Genomic DNA, 15,842 nt, shown 5'->3' with positions numbered 1-15,842 from the left:
ACGGGCCCCAGGATTGTAAGTTGGCCTAAAACCCTGCTTCTTGGTGACCTAATCTTTGGGACACCATGAAAAGTCTACCCCTTGTCCTTGCCACAAAGAATGCTGGGTGTTCATCACTGCTGCCCTCTGCAGTCTGCCAGCTTCACACTCACGTCATCACACAGTGTGCCCGTTTTACACAATCCCCCTCAGAAAGGTGTTGGGTTTTGTTATAAGATATGGACTAAATTATGTGGGTGAATTTATAAGTACAGTATCTCCAATCAGTGGAGTTATTAAAAAATGGTATTAAAACACCAGGCTTGTCATTTTGGGAAAAGGTGAAGCGAATCCCTACTTCATACCACACACCAGAATAAATTAGATGTGGATCTATCAAATACCTCTAAATTTCAAAGTTACTATTTATAAGTGGGTGTTTTTACAATTAAGATCTTGGTCTGTAGAAGACATCTCTAAATATGACTTAGACCCAAAAGCCATAAGGGGATGGGGATGACTACAAAAATGAAAGTCAACATAAAAATATGGGGGAGGAGTTTGGCAAAAATCTGCAACAATGGATTGATTTCTCTAAATATGCAAAGAGTTCTTATAAATAAGCAAAACCATCAAAAATAGTCATAAACATGCAATTTACTGAAAAATATATAAAACTAGTATCTCAGAAGATGTGGAACATCACTCATTAAAGAAATACAAATAGACTTCCGTTATAGTTGGAGGTGGGGTAATCAGCACTCACGGGACCCTTATTACACATGTTGAAGCCCAATTAACATGCAGCTTGAACCCAAGGTTCATACACAACTCTTAGTCATTCACCCCCAGGTTCATCCTTCATGATTGGTCACCCATGGTGTGGCGATCTGGAAGGTTGGGGAAAGAGACCAGTGTTGACTCCACCATCAACCACTGTGCCCTCTGAAAAAGGTCAAATAAGACATGAGTCATTTGTTCTGTAACCCAGGCCCAAAATCCACTTCCTGTCCTCCAAACCAAATTAATCCCAGCTAGATTCATCACACAGGAGAGCCCGTGGTGATTATGAGCCCCAAAGAGGTCTAAAGTAGTACCAAGTACACAAGTCCATGTCCATAAGCCTTCCCAGAGTCTATAGAGCATTCAGTCCACACTTAGGGTTAGGGATAATGTTGGAATTAAGTACCTCTATATCAGAGTATGGTTCTGATGGTTAGGGTTAGGGTTAGGGATAGTGTTGCAATATAAGTACCTGTATATTGGAGTATGGGTCTGATGGTTAGGGTTACAGTTAGGTTAGGGTTAGGGTTAGGTGTAAGTCTCAGAAGTCCCCCCAACCCCACCTATAAACATACAATCCAAGTAAAAATAGGAGCTTGTTATGCAAGTAAATCTAGAAGACCAGGCAATAAATTCCCATAATTCCTTAAACTCCCCCGCAAACTACAAATAAAAATAGGGGCTTGCTATGCAAATATATGCAGATCATTCCACAGATTCCCATAATTCCCAACTCGCCCCCGCAACAACTCACTAAAACCTGAGCTGCAGCAACCACATTCAACTTGGACCACTGCCACATACGAACACTCACCCAAGGAAAGGGTGTGCTGACTAGAAAACCGAGGTTGTTCACCCCATCCCACCTCTGCCATCCCCTATCACCTGTCCCAAGATGGCAACTCATCCGCCCCTCCTACACAGAAGTTCTGCAACCTCCACTACATAATCCGTATATGAATGTCATAGGATTAGAAAAATAGTCCTCAAAATAAAAAATTCCCAGGCCATGGGGCAATTGTGCCAAAGGAAAATGATACCCTAGACCCCCACCTTAATGGCCAACACAAGCAGAGACATCATGGCATCTTCCAGAAGGAGGGCAGTAAAGTCACAGTCATCAGGCACATCCTGTGTGACAGTCACTGCCCAGGGAGATAGGTTCAGTACTTCCTGTCCTCTCATCAATGAATCACAGAGGCTCACAGAGTCCCAGAGAAGCCCCAAGAGACATGACTAGTAAGCAAGGAAGATGGACTTCAACTTAGGTATCCTGCTGACATGGAACATGCAGGAAGACAGAGAACAAGGTCTCCTGGTATTCTGTCATGTTGCCAGGTACCAGGAACCCAGAACCTGTGGCCCCAGGGGAAATCGCATAGGGTACTATGGGATTCCATACCTCAATAGGAGACTGGGACCACCTTCTTTCATGGAGCAATGTTGAGCACACATCTGACTCTCAGCAGCTCTGGGCTTGGTCATGAGGACACTTCTAGTCACTTAGTTGTGTTTGAGACTTGTTTCTGTACCTTAGGAGTCATCCTCCCCAACAAAAACATTTTTTCCCTTTCCTTTTGACCAGAGTACCAAACAATGTTTTTTTAGAAAAATATTTACTGGTACATTTTAGATATACATAATGATCACATTTATCATAGGCAATTTGTACCAGTACATGATACATCTTGCTTTTTCCTCCCATTCCCTCCTCCCTTATGTACAAAACCTTTGTTTCCATTTTTTCCTACAATTTTCTTTTTTTTTCTTGTCCCTTCTATCTTTTTCCCCTCCCACCTCCCTTGTTTCCCTTCTCATTTGAACATTTTCTCCTCATTTCCCAATGTCTATTGTATATTGTCCTTATTTCAACTTTCGCTTTATCACACCAGAGAAACAATGTGGTATTTAAATGTGTGTGTCCGATTTATTTCACTTAAGAGTATGGGCTCAAGGTCCATTCGTTTAGCTAGAAATGTCTGAAGCTCATCTTTCTTTATGGCAGACTAGTACTCCATTGTATATAAAGACCCCCCACATCTTCTTTACCATTCGTCAGTTGATGGTTATTTGGGCTGTTTCCAAAATTTAGATATTGCAAATTGTGCTGCTATAAACATGGGTGTGCATATATCACTGTGGTATGATGCTTTTAATTCTTTTGGGAAGATACCAAGAAGGGGAATAGCTGGGTCAAATGGAACCTCTAGTTGTAATTCTTTGAGGAATCTCCACACTGATTTCCACAGTGGTTGCACCAGTCTGCACTCCCACCAACAGTGGAGAAGGGTTCCTCTTTCCCCACAGCCCCACCAGCATTTGTTATTGGCTGATTTCTTGATATTAGCTGTTCTTTCTGGAGAGAGATGGGATCTCAGCATTAATTTGCATCCCTTGAATGACCAGTGATGTTGAACATTTTTTTTCATATATTTATTTACCACTTCTACTCCTTCATCTGAAAAGTGTCTGCTCATTTCAGATGCCCATTTTTGGATTGGGTCTTTAAATGTGGGAGGTCTGATTTTTTTGAGTTCTTTATATCTTCTAGATATTGATCCTCTGTCTGAGGAACAGCTGGCAAAAATGTTTTCCCACACTGTGAGTTGTCTTTTCACTCCGTTGGTGGTTTCTCTTGTTGTGGAAACTCTTTTTAACGAGATCCCAGTTGTTGATTCTTTGTGATAGTTCCTGTGTGACTGAGGTTTTGTTTATAAAGTCTTTGCCTACACCAGTGTCTTCAAGAGTTCTACCTATTCTATCTTCCAGCAGATTAAATGTTTCTGTTTTAATATTTAGATCTTGGATCCATTTCGAGTTCAGTTTAGTGCATTGTGAATGATACGGATCTAGTTTTAATCTTTGGCAAGTGGAAAGCCAGTTTTTCCAGCACCATTTCTTAAAGAGGCTATCTTTCCTCCAGTGAGGGTGGTTGGCTCCTTTGTCAAAGGTAAGATACCTGAGTATCCAAACAATTTTTATAGGGCTATTTCAAAATTTAAATTCTAGATCCTGGGGGAGGGCATGTTTCATCTAAATCTTGGATTACAAAAAGCTATTATTTTTAAATTTTTAAGCTGAATTTTAAATCTCTATTTAAATACAATATATTTTTCTAAAGGTAACAATTTACACTTCATTAAATTGTGTAAGACAAATATTACAAATAACTAGTAATTGACCTTTGGAGACGGAAACAATAAACAACCCTTTAGGCCTCCTAAGAGTGTAAAGAAGGTCTAGAAATAGGCAAAATATTTTCAGCCTCCACTTTTATTTAAATTAGGGCAAAACTGTACCAGAAGAAATGACCACTTCTGCATAGCTCTCTATATCAGCGACATTCTTTTATTATGGCTTCTTTGATGGTTTTGATCATCTTTTCAATCAATAAATGCCCAGAGAACATAGAATCTGTGCCAGCCAATGGGAATTCACTCTTATGGGGAGACACCATATAATAAATAATCAAAAGAACTACAAGAAATGAAAAGAAAGGGCCTGATGGGGAATAGGAGAAACTTGAGAATTTCATTTTCAATAGAACAGTTGATAAGGGCCTCCTAAGGAGGTAAATTTTTTAATGGTAATATGAAGGATGAGAAGGAACTAACCATCCAAGCTAAAGTCTGTATTATTTTTAATTATTAAAACATATTAACATTTATAAGGTACTTTATGATAGGCCAGGTATAGGCCTAGGCCCTATATATGGATTATCTAAATTAATCTTTCAAAGCCCTACGAAGAGTACCCCATCACTTATACAACAGGCCCTACAATCTTCTATAAATTAGCTCAAATGTAAAGAGAATAAATTATATATATTGTGAATAATCTATGCAAACTATGCTTTTTAATAGGGTGACACTAAAACAGTATTACAATAAACATTTGAATTAATTGCTATTAGGTTCCCATTCTAGAGTAGAACTTTGTGTGTCTAGAATAACCTTCTTGCACTTAAACATTCATCCTCAAACAACTGGAGTTTTCTGGGCTTGCCAATCTTATTTACTGGATTGGTTAGGAATACATTCAGCTATAAAAGACAGAAAGCTGGCTTAGAGTGGCACAGAGGTTTATGTCTCACTGGCCATGAATTCTGTAGGCAAGCGGCTGCTGGTAGTACTTTAGCCACTCAGCAGCAGCAGAGCTGACGCCTCTACAGTCCCCTTGCCTTCTTGATTATGGTTGCAAGATCATCATAGCCAAGGGCAGAAAGGAAAGGAATTGAACAGTCCAGCTAAATCTCTTTTAGTAATCTTTCCTAGATAATCTTTGATTCACTCTTCGCCATAAGAAATACACATAGACACTGAGATAGCTAAATAGCTAGCCAGACAGATGGATATATGGAAAACTATCTTCTATTTCCTCTCTCTCCTTTCTTAGTGGTAACAGGCACTGAACCCAGGGCCTGTGCACTGAGTTACATCCCTAGCTCTTTTTTTTTTCTTCCTTTCTTTTTTTTGGTACTGGGGATCAAACTTGGGTCCTTGCTCTTGTGCAGCAGGCGGCGAAACCACCAAGTTAAATGCCCGGCCCTGGTTTTCTTTCTTGAGACAAGGTCTTATTAAGCTGATAAATTGTTCAGGCCGGGCTTAAACCTGTGACCCTGCTGCCTCAGCCTCCCAGAATGCTGGGATGACAGGCCTCCACCACCAGTGGAAAACTGCCTTTTCAGTAACACTATCACCAACACATATGAAGGAATTTGTAATGTCTTGCTGCATACACCTTGATGTAATAGCCTGGAAAAACACTTCTAGGGATTAGAGAAGATAACAAACAAAACAAAACTTTTAAATCATAAGGAACTAATTTTCATAATTCCATGTAAATAATTTAAAAGCCAAGAAGGAATAATTGTCCAGAAAAATATTGTTTACCAAAATTGATCCCAGTAGAGACATAAAAATCTAAGCAGATCAGTGGTCACAGGGAAAACGACAGGCATAGTTAGAGAATTTTGCAACAAACAGGCTCCAGGTCAGTGTCAGAGAGGGAGCTGATGACCAGGAGGAACTCAGAGTTTTCTGGGGTGCAAATTAGTTCCTGTTTCTTGCTTTAAATGCTGATTAAACAAATGTAGTACATTTGAGAAAATGTACTGAGCTGCACAGTTATGATTTATGTCCTATTCAGTATGTGTTTTTTGTTTAAAAAAATTTTTTTTAATGATGAAAAGGAAAATGGCACCAGACCCAGATGGTTTTACAGAGGAATTCGACTAAGCCTTAAGAGTCAAATAATCCCAAGGCAACTTAAATTGTTCCAGAGCATAGTGAATGGCAAACTTCAAAATTCTTTTTGTGAATTAAGTATAATGTTAATTCTGAAACACACCAAATATTGCACCCAAAATTAAAATTACACATTAAGCTTACTAATGAATATTGATGTAAATACTTTGAAATATAAGCAAACAGAATCCAATATTACAGTTCAAAAAATAATACATTACATTCAAATAAGAATTATTTTAGGGGGCTGGGGATTTAGCTCAGTGGTTCCGCTGCCTTGCCATGCAAATGCAAGGTCCCGAGTTCGATCCCCAGTACCAAAAAAAAAAAAGAATTCTTTTAGGGATTCAAGGTTGATTTGATATTAATAGGTACAGTAATATTTGCCAAAATTTAATACCCATTTATATTTTAGAAATCCAAAGAAATATTAATGGATGCTTTCCTAAAATAATGACTATATATGTATTACATGCATATATATCATACATCTACATATAATAGTCACGGTACAGTATATATTATAAATATATGAAATCCCCCAGAGTCAACATTTTCATTAATGAGAAACCTCAAAAAGCTTTTCTACTAAAGTCAGGAATAGCTGGGGATTTAGCTCAGTGGTGCTGCTACCTGCCTCACAAGTGCAAGGTCCCGAGTTCGAGCCCAGTACCAAAAAATAAATAATAAATAAAGTCAGGATAAGAAAAAAAATGACAAGGATGCTTCATATTGCTATGCTATTATTATGTATTGGTATTATGCTATGCATATTATTTGTATTGGATGTATAAAACAATCCAATAAACAAAAGAAAGCATAGAAATTTGAGAACTGGATAGAAGTGAAACTATCTTTTTTGCAGGTAACTTAATTAATATTATACCCCCCCACACAAAAAAGTCCACAGAAAAAATAATTACTAAAAACACAGAGGAGAGCCAGGGATTTAGCTCAGTGGCGCTGTGCTTGGCTCGAAAGCTCAAGGTCCTGAGTTCAATCCCTGGTACAAAAAAACAAAACAAAACAAAATAAAACAAAATAAAACAAAAAATAGAGGATTCAGCAAAGAGTGTGTTCATGAGATCAACATGCAAAAATTAGTAACATGTGAGGGCCAGGGATTTAGTTCTGTGGTTCTGCTGCCTGGTTCCCAAGTGAAAGGTCCCAAGTCCCATCCCTGGTACAAAAAAAAAAAAAAAAAAATCAGTAACATGTGAAAGGCAAACAGCACAGTTTCTAGAACAAAACATAGGCGGCTGGACAGCCCACATGCTCATCTGCTTGAAAAGTCTCTCAAAATTTTGTCTCTGTTTCTTCCTCCTTTCAATTCAGTTGTTAAAGAAACAAGGTTGTTTGTTCTCTAGAGCTTTCCATTTCCTAGATTTTGAGGACTGCATCCTCGTATTATAGAGCAGTGATGCTGAACCTTTCAGAGACCAGTGCCCAAACTGCAACCCAATACCCACTTATTTATCGCAAAGCGCCAACACTGCAATTAAACCTGAATACTGAGGTTTTAGTTTAGGAAAAACAATTCACATGCTAACATCTTCTGTCTTAAAAGAAAAACACAATAACAGAGGTTTCAATGATACAAACAGCTTTTTTTTTTTTTTCCCAGTACTGGGGATCCAACTCACAGTGATTCTCCCGCCTCAGCCTCCCAAGTGCTGGGATTACAGGCGTGCACCACCTCACCCACCCGGCTGTTTCATGGTGATTTTAAAGAGTCCTGATGTTCCAAACTAATCCAGTGGTGTGGGCGTGGGAGCTGGGGCACCCTGTGTGTGTGTGTGTGTGTGTGTGTGTGAGTGTGTCCATAATATTTAACAACAAGCTACCAGTAAGAGGTTCAGGGAGCCTTGATGTGTAATGTTTATCAATTTTCTGGTGTAAATGTCCCCCACGGCTGGTTTCAAAGCCCTGATGTCACTGGCGGTGGAGCTGTGAAGTGGGGTGCACGCCCAGCCCAGCCCGGGGGGGAGCGCTAGTGAGCCCCAGCGCCCCTGATAGGGGGAAGCACAGCAAGGCTGCTCACTGAGCAGGAAAATGGGTGCATTGTGCTGTTCTAATTCTGGGTATGTTTACATTTTCATCAAAAATTTAAAAACATACAAGAAAAAAGAAAAATCTTAAACTTAAAAATTAATTTTTAAAAACTTCCATTGTTGAGGATGACCATTGCAAGTAATTATGAAAGGGAACTAAGTGTAGCTGTGTCAGCAGCCCGTGAGAGATGCGGCAAACTGCAAAGACCATAATGGGCACTGTGTAATGGGCATTGTGTTCCAGAGAGCCTACTACCTACCCTGTCTTGGTTTGAGTACTGTGTGCAAATCACTGAAGGTGCCATTATTATCCTTATTTTACAGGTGAGAAAACCAAGGAGGAGAAAAGTGAATGAGGTCCTGTGTTTATCACACAGCAAGGAAATGGCAGCGGTGGGAATCAACCCAGGTGGCCAGCTCCAGAGAGCCAATATTAAATTCTAACCCAAGACACTTGATTCAGAAAAACGCTTAAAACTATAAGTCTGGAAATCAGCCCAGTGACGATGTGAAGGACAGGTAACCCATGGTGTAGGAGACCCCGCTTCCCAGCCACAGACTGTGAGGCACCTCCTTCGGACCAGCGCCGGGCATGAGAATGGTGGCTCTTGTCCTGACACAGTGGTCTCTCCACTGCGGGGAAAGTCACATTTCCAAAAAAGGGTTTCACTTAAGTGGGAGGTGGTGAGGCAGAAGAAAGGGGGACTGTGTTGGTCAGCTTTCCATGCTGGGACAAATTCCTTGACATCCACAACATAAAGCAGAAAATGTTCATTTTGAAGTTTCAGTCCATGATTGGCTGGCCCCAAGACAGAAACATCATGGCAGAGTGGATGGCAGAGGAAACCTGCTCCCCTCATGGCAGCCGGGAAGCGGAGAGCAGGTGAAGAGTCAGAGAGGAAGTGGCTGGGGACCAGCTGCAGTCCGCAAGGCCACACCCCTGGCCCCACTCCCTTCAACTAGGCCCCACCTCCTCAGGCTCCATCAGCTCCCTAAACCATTAAATCATGATGTCATAACTAATCCACTGATGAACATAGAGGCCTCATGGTGAAACCATCTCTGGAAGTACTCACACACAGAAGTGTGCTTACCAATTTCCCAGGCATCTCTCAATCTGATTAAGTCGACAGATTAACCATCCTAGGGACTACTGATGTGAATTTCTGAGGTAGTCTTTTGTCATCACAGATTTCTAGCAGCTTCTTTGCGCAAATCTGTCAGGAGTAATTTTTATATACATTTTAAGAACAAAAGTTTACACCCTTTGTCAAAGCATAGAGTATTTTAACCTTTCAGTGAGTATTGAGTGGGTACTCATCATCCAACAAGCACTGAACTAAGTAACAGGGAGGCACCAGGGCACAGAAATCCTCTTGAGACAGTAAGATGGCAGCCATATAAGTAATGAGAGAGTTCAGAGGATCACAAGACCCACCCAAAGCCAGCCCAGATGGAGGTGGTAAAGGTGCCACGTTGGAAGAGGCAGTAGGAAAGACCTCTTTGGGGAGGTGATGTGTGAGCAAGACTAAGGTGCCAAGAGGGTGAAGATCTGAGGGTGGAACGTGGGCCATGGGCATCACTATGCCAAGGCCCTGGGGACATGTGATGCGTGTCCCGCACATTCTGAGACACAAGTGTGATTTTGTCAGTAAGGAATTTTATGTATTGTTACTTAGAGATCTCCAGCCTTGCACATCAGATTCTTCCCTTTTCAAAGCTGGGCTACATGTTTTCCTGCAGGGAGGTGAGACTTGGGGTTAGAGGTAGGGAGTGTGTGAACCCGGGTAAACTCTGCTGTCAGAATCGGAGTACAAGGCACTGCTGTACACACAGAGCCCAGAGCGGTGCCTGGGACAGCCAGCCCTCCATGAAGAACTGTGCGATGAACCCGCTGGGGAAACCAGAGTATTTCTATCGCTTTCTCCTGAAACTGACAAACTCATCCATATGGCTCATAGAGGCGAGTGTAGGATTTTCCCGATCCCTTCCTATCCTCATGTTCCTCACACATAGCCCGCACTGCTCCAGAGACAAAATTCAAGCTTGAGAATGACTGAGATCAGCTGCTAGAAAGAGATCCATGAACTAGAGTCAAGAATGAATGCTTCTTCTTCTTCTAAAAGAAGAGAAATAAAGGAAAAAATACTGTGACCTTGTCCCCCCAACATTGTCGAGCCTCAAAGAAAACAGAAAATCTCTATTAAATCAGATTTCAGGGAAGCAAGACTTTGAGAAATGGAAAATTATACACAGGCTGGGATCACCAAACAGTCTCTGGCGCAAAGGTTAAGAATGCTTTTGTGTTTTCTTATCACTTAGTGCCTGATTCTCTGGTGCTTGCTTTGGAGTTTTATGGATCATTGGCAAACAGGATCCTTGGAGATTGTGCTAACTGGCCAGTGAGGACATCCTCAGCTATGCCCTTCAAGGTTTTATGATTTCACAATATTTAACATATGTCTGAAGAGCCACTAGGAATCATACTGCATTCAGTAAGTCTGTGGTTATTCAGTAGTCCTTTCTTGGTTTTGTCTTGTTTTCTCAATTATCAAGTGGCCTTTGGTGGTAGAAGCCAAAATGACAAAAGTCTTTCTGAGGCCTCTTGTGATTGACATGACTTGGCCTTCCAAAGTTTGAGAAGCCTTCCATCTAGTTACTTTTGTGCTAAAATTGTGTCCTAAATTCTAAATGGAAAAGTTTTTTAGTAGCAGATCACGAAGGGATTGGCCTTAAAAAGCTACCAAAGAAACAGAAGGTCCTTAAGAAAAATGGTAAGAGTTGAGGGAGCAGTCAAGACTGCTGTGTGCAGAGTTGGAAGAGAAAAAATTGAAGCTTTCTCACATTCTCAGAGCAGAGAATCACTGTCACTGGAATAGCTAAGATGTAATTCTTATCTCTAAAATCAAGAGCTGAATGCAGAAGTGACTGAATTTTACAAAAGAGAGGAGGCCTTTTCTTAATTAGTAACTGGAAATCTAAAAATCAGCAGGCAATACAGGTTACATTTAGAGTGACAGTACATAATGATAAAGCATTAAACCTTTACCCATAAAATTACAGCTCATTGTACAACCAATTGAGAAATTACCCCATATGGAATTCTCTACTATCCACAACTATAAACACTTCCATTATCTTCCTACAGAGGCTCAAATAGAATAGTTTCAGCAATAAATTGAAGTTATAATAGTAGCTTCTCATTTGCCTTAAGGCTTCTATTTTATTAAAGAATAGCAATAGTGGAGAAGCCATCTGGGATCCTGGCGTCCACCTCAGCCAATGTGACACCACTCAGCTCCTATCCCAACCTCAGTGAGTCGGGTTCCCACAAACTTCCGTGTGAAAAAGCTTTGTTTTGCACCTCCATAGCTCAAGTACAAGTTTGATTAATTAGTCACTTCTTTCCAGTGAAAAGTTTGACAGACACAGAATTCACTCATCCATACATCCACTCCTGTGAGACCTTTTCCAAAGATAATTCAGCGCATCTTCTGACACCAAATTTTTTTTTTTTGGTACCGGGGATCGAACTCGGGTCCTCGCACTTGCGCAGCAGGAGGCAAAACCACTGAGCTAAATCCCTGGCCCTGACACCAAATCTTCATCCTAAGAGTTTAAAAACCATCCATGTTTTGAGAATTAGTTTCTATTAATGCCCTTGATATAAGCAAATCTAACCAGTTTTCTTTTGTCTTGTTTTTGGTACCGGGAATCAAACTCAGGTCCTTCTGCCTATGAGGTAGGCGCTGGAACCACTGAGCTAAATCCCCGGCACCAGTTTTCTTTTGTACTTTGCTGCATGTCAGATTTGTTAAGGCTGCTTCAACGACTTGGTGACATGTGCAACAATGTTGTCATATTGGACTTTTCTTCTTACTCACTTGACTTCTCCTAAAATGATATTTTTGGGTCTCCCCCTGATGCTTGACAATCTCCTTCTCCTTGTTTGTTCATTTGTTTGTTTCTCAGTACTAGGGATTGAACCCAGGGCCTTTGCACTGAGCTATGTCCCCAGCCCTGTTTTTACATTTTATTTCAAAGCAGAGTCTCACTAACTCACAAAGTTCCCCAGGATGGGCTTGGCGATCCTCTTGCCTCAGCCTGCCAGAATTCTGGAACTACAGGTGTGTACTACCACACTCAGCTTGACACACGTTTTAACAAAGTAAGAGATGAAAATAACAGCAAGCAGGATCTTGAACACAAGTAGAATGCAAAGAATGCAAAGGGTGAGCATCACATTTGTTCTTGTTAATGGGTCAAGAGGGAAGACACATTTGGCAGTTTCATAAGTGCTTGTTATGGCTCGTATCTAGATATCCCCCCATCTCCTGTGCTTATGGGTGGGGCTTTGGGGAAGTGATTGGACCTTGGGTGTGTGATACTCATCACTGGATTAGTACTCTGATGGGTTTTGAACTGGGTGTGATGTTGGGAGGTGAAGCCTGGTGGGAAGTGGTGGGTCACTATGGGCGTGGCCTGGAAGGCTATAGATCTCTCCTCCTCCCTTGATCTCTCTCTGCTTCTCCCACCATGCCATGGACTGTTTCTCCTCTATGATGCCCCTCTCCCATGCTGTTCTGCCTTGGAGCCAGGAGACTATGGACTGAAACCTCTACAAACTGTGAGTCAAAATATACCTTTACTCCTTTAACTTGTAGGCATCAGGTATTTTGTCCTAGCAATGAGGAAGTAAGACAGTGCTGAAAAGACATTTAAAAGCACTGAGTCTCTTACTGTTTAAAGCCCTGGCAAAATAAAAATTAAGTGGTACTTTTTTTTTTAAGCATCTCTTAGTGTGTCTGCCTATGTGTATATGGATCTAACAGCCAGCAACATTCTTAATATTTTTGAAATCAGGAACAAAAAACAGTGATTATTTTCACCACTATTAATTTTGTTCTGAAAGTCCTGATGAGTACAATCAGACAAAAAATTGCAATTAAAAAATGAGAAAACAGAACTAATATCAATATGCACAGATAACATGACTGTATAGTTTAGGGAACCCCCCTCCCCAATTCACTCTGTATACTACAATGACAACATTTATACTGAGTACTTTCTAAGTATTTTAGTACTCACATACTGTATAAATATAGTGAAAGTTAGCATTGATGGAGTACTTACCATGTGCCATGCCCTGTTTAGGTATGCTGATATTCATTCTCTAGCCAACACTACCAATAACACTTTTTACTGAGGGGTTATATATGTAACCCACTATCAAAATGCCTTAATTCTCATCACAATTGTAAAAGGCTGTAAATACTACATATGTTATCCTACAGATCATTAATATTACTACATATATATTCTATAATATATTACATTCTATCCAGTTTGTATATTATATTACATATGTATTATAGATGACACATTATTATAGATGTTATATTACCATACATAGTACATATTTAATGTGCTATAATCACATATATGGGAATATTAAATGATATATGATTTATATTATGTTATTCTACTTATTTATTTTTAAGTGAGACAAAATAACGGTACATATTCACAGGGTACCATGTAATGTTTCCATGCATGTCCATATTGGGTAATGACCAAATTGGGCTAATTAGCACCTCCAGCACTCCACACATTTATTGCGTCTGTGTGGTGAGCAAATCCAAAAGTTATCTCTTCCAGTTAGTTGAAAATATACATCTTTGTTAACAATGTGCAACAGAAACATCAGAGCTTACTCCTCGCATCTAGTACATAATTCAGTGCTACGATCACTCTCTCCTCAGCTCCCCTCCCTCCCCAGGCCCTGTCACCACTCTTCTCTCTGTGATACCAACTTCTCTGGGAAGATTCTGCATTCAGGTGAGATCAAGCAGTATTTGGCTTTCAGTGCCTGTTTCACTTAGCACAGGGGTCTCTGGTTCTGTCCATGTTGTGATAAATGACAGGACTTTTTCCTTTTCATGGTGGAATAATGTTTCATTTTACACACAACACACATTTTTTTACACCCATTCACTGTTGGACAATTTAAATTGATTAAAACCTTGGCTATTGTGAATAGCATAATTTTTTGTCTTTTTCAAAAACCATTCTAGCCGGAAGGAGGTGGTATCTCATTGTGGTTTTGATTTGCATTTCCCTGATAACCAGTGGTTTGAGGATTTTTTAAAGTACCTATTAGTTATTTGTATGTCTTCTTTTAAGAAATGTGTCCATTTTAAAACTGAATTATTGGTTTCTTGCCATTGAGATGTTGAAGTTCCTTATGTATTCTAGATATTAATACCTTATAGTTTGCAAATATTTTTACTCATTCTATAGGTTGTCACTTCACTCTGTTGTCTACTTACTGTTAAAATATTTTTAGCTTAATGTAGTCCCATTTGTCTATTTTTGCTTGTGTCACCTATGCTTTTGAATTCTTGTCTAAAAAATATCCTTGCCCAGTCCAATGTCATGCAGCATTTCCTTGTGTTTTCTTATGGTAGTTTCATAGTTTGGGGTGTAAAATAAATATTTTGTCCATTTTGAGTTGATTTTTAAATATGGTGAGGTAGTCGACCTAGTCTCTTTTTGCATGTGGATATCTGATTTTGCAAGCATTGCTTATTGAACTGTCTGTCCTTTCTCCATTGTGTGCTCATCAGAAAAGTTGGCTGAACAGAGTCAAGAGACAATGTACACAATGGGAAAAAATTTTTGCCAGTTACACCCTAAACAGAGGATGAATGTCTAGAATATATAAAGCACTCAAAAAAAATTAGATGCCCCCAAATAAAAGATCCAATCAAAATATGGACAACTGAAATGAATAGACACTTCTCATAAGAAGTAACAATGCCCAATAAATACATGAAAAGTGTTCAACATTTCTGGCCATTTGAGAAATGCAAATTAACAATATCCTTATTCCAGGAAGAATGATCATCATCAAAAAATCAAATAGTAACAAATGCTGATGAGGCTGGGGAAAGGAAGGAGGAGCACTTCTACACTGTTGGTGCCAGTATACACTAGTGCAATCACTATGGAGATCAGTATGGAGATTTCTCAAAAAACTAAAAATGCAGATTTCATTGAACTTAGCTATTCTCCTTCTAGGAATCTTCCTAAATGAGTTAAAGACACCGTATTACAGAGATATATTCATACCTGTGTTTACAGCAGCACAACTCATAATAGCTAAATCTTGGAAACAGCCTATATGTCCATCAACAAATGAATGGATAAAGAAAATGTGGTATTTATACACAGTGGAGCACTGCTGTGCTGTAAAGAAAGATAAATTTGAGTCATTTGTAGGAAAATGGATGTACCTTGAAACCATAATATTAAGTGAAATAAATCAAACACACAAGCTGAAATACTGCATGGTTTCTCTTATATGAGAAACCTGAAGTATAAATAAATTAAAGAAAAAAATAAAAGACAGGTAATAGAAAACAGGGAGCTGGATCTTTTTTTTTTTTTTTTCTTTTTTCTTTTTTTTTTTTTTTGGTACCAGGGATTGAACTCGGGTCCTTGCGCTTGCGCAGCAGGCGGCGAAACCACAGAGCTAAATCCCCGGCCCCAAGGGACCTGGATCTTTTTTTTTTCCTTTCTTTCTTTCTTTTTTTTTTTTTTTCCGGTACCAGGGATTAAACTCGGGTCCTTGCGCTTGCGCAGCAGGCGGCGAAACCATGGAGCTAAATCCCCGGCCCCAAGGGAGCTGGACCTTTTGCAAAGGGAAGGGGACCCAGAGATGGAAGAAGCGGGGAAGCAGTAAAGGAGAAGGGAACATAAGAAGAATTAAGATGTGTTATGT

At 39.8% G+C, this 15,842-nt stretch overlaps 1 long non-coding RNA gene across 1 annotated transcript in view; it reads right to left on the bottom strand.

The window, feature by feature from the left end:
• The window catches only part of LOC147822162 (uncharacterized), an 86,190-nt gene that overhangs the window by 15,044 nt on the left and 55,304 nt on the right, over nt 1-15,842 (bottom strand). The gene's annotated exons all lie outside the window — the stretch shown is intronic.

The sequence above is a fragment of the Heterocephalus glaber genome, unplaced genomic scaffold (genome assembly GCF_053883595.1).
Source record: "Heterocephalus glaber isolate CG9 unplaced genomic scaffold, H.glaber_assembly_v1.0 deba00001673, whole genome shotgun sequence".
Classification (NCBI taxonomy): Eukaryota; Metazoa; Chordata; class Mammalia; order Rodentia; family Bathyergidae; genus Heterocephalus; species Heterocephalus glaber.
Note: the sequence above shows the minus strand (reverse complement) of the source record. Positions and strands in the feature narration are given on the sequence as shown.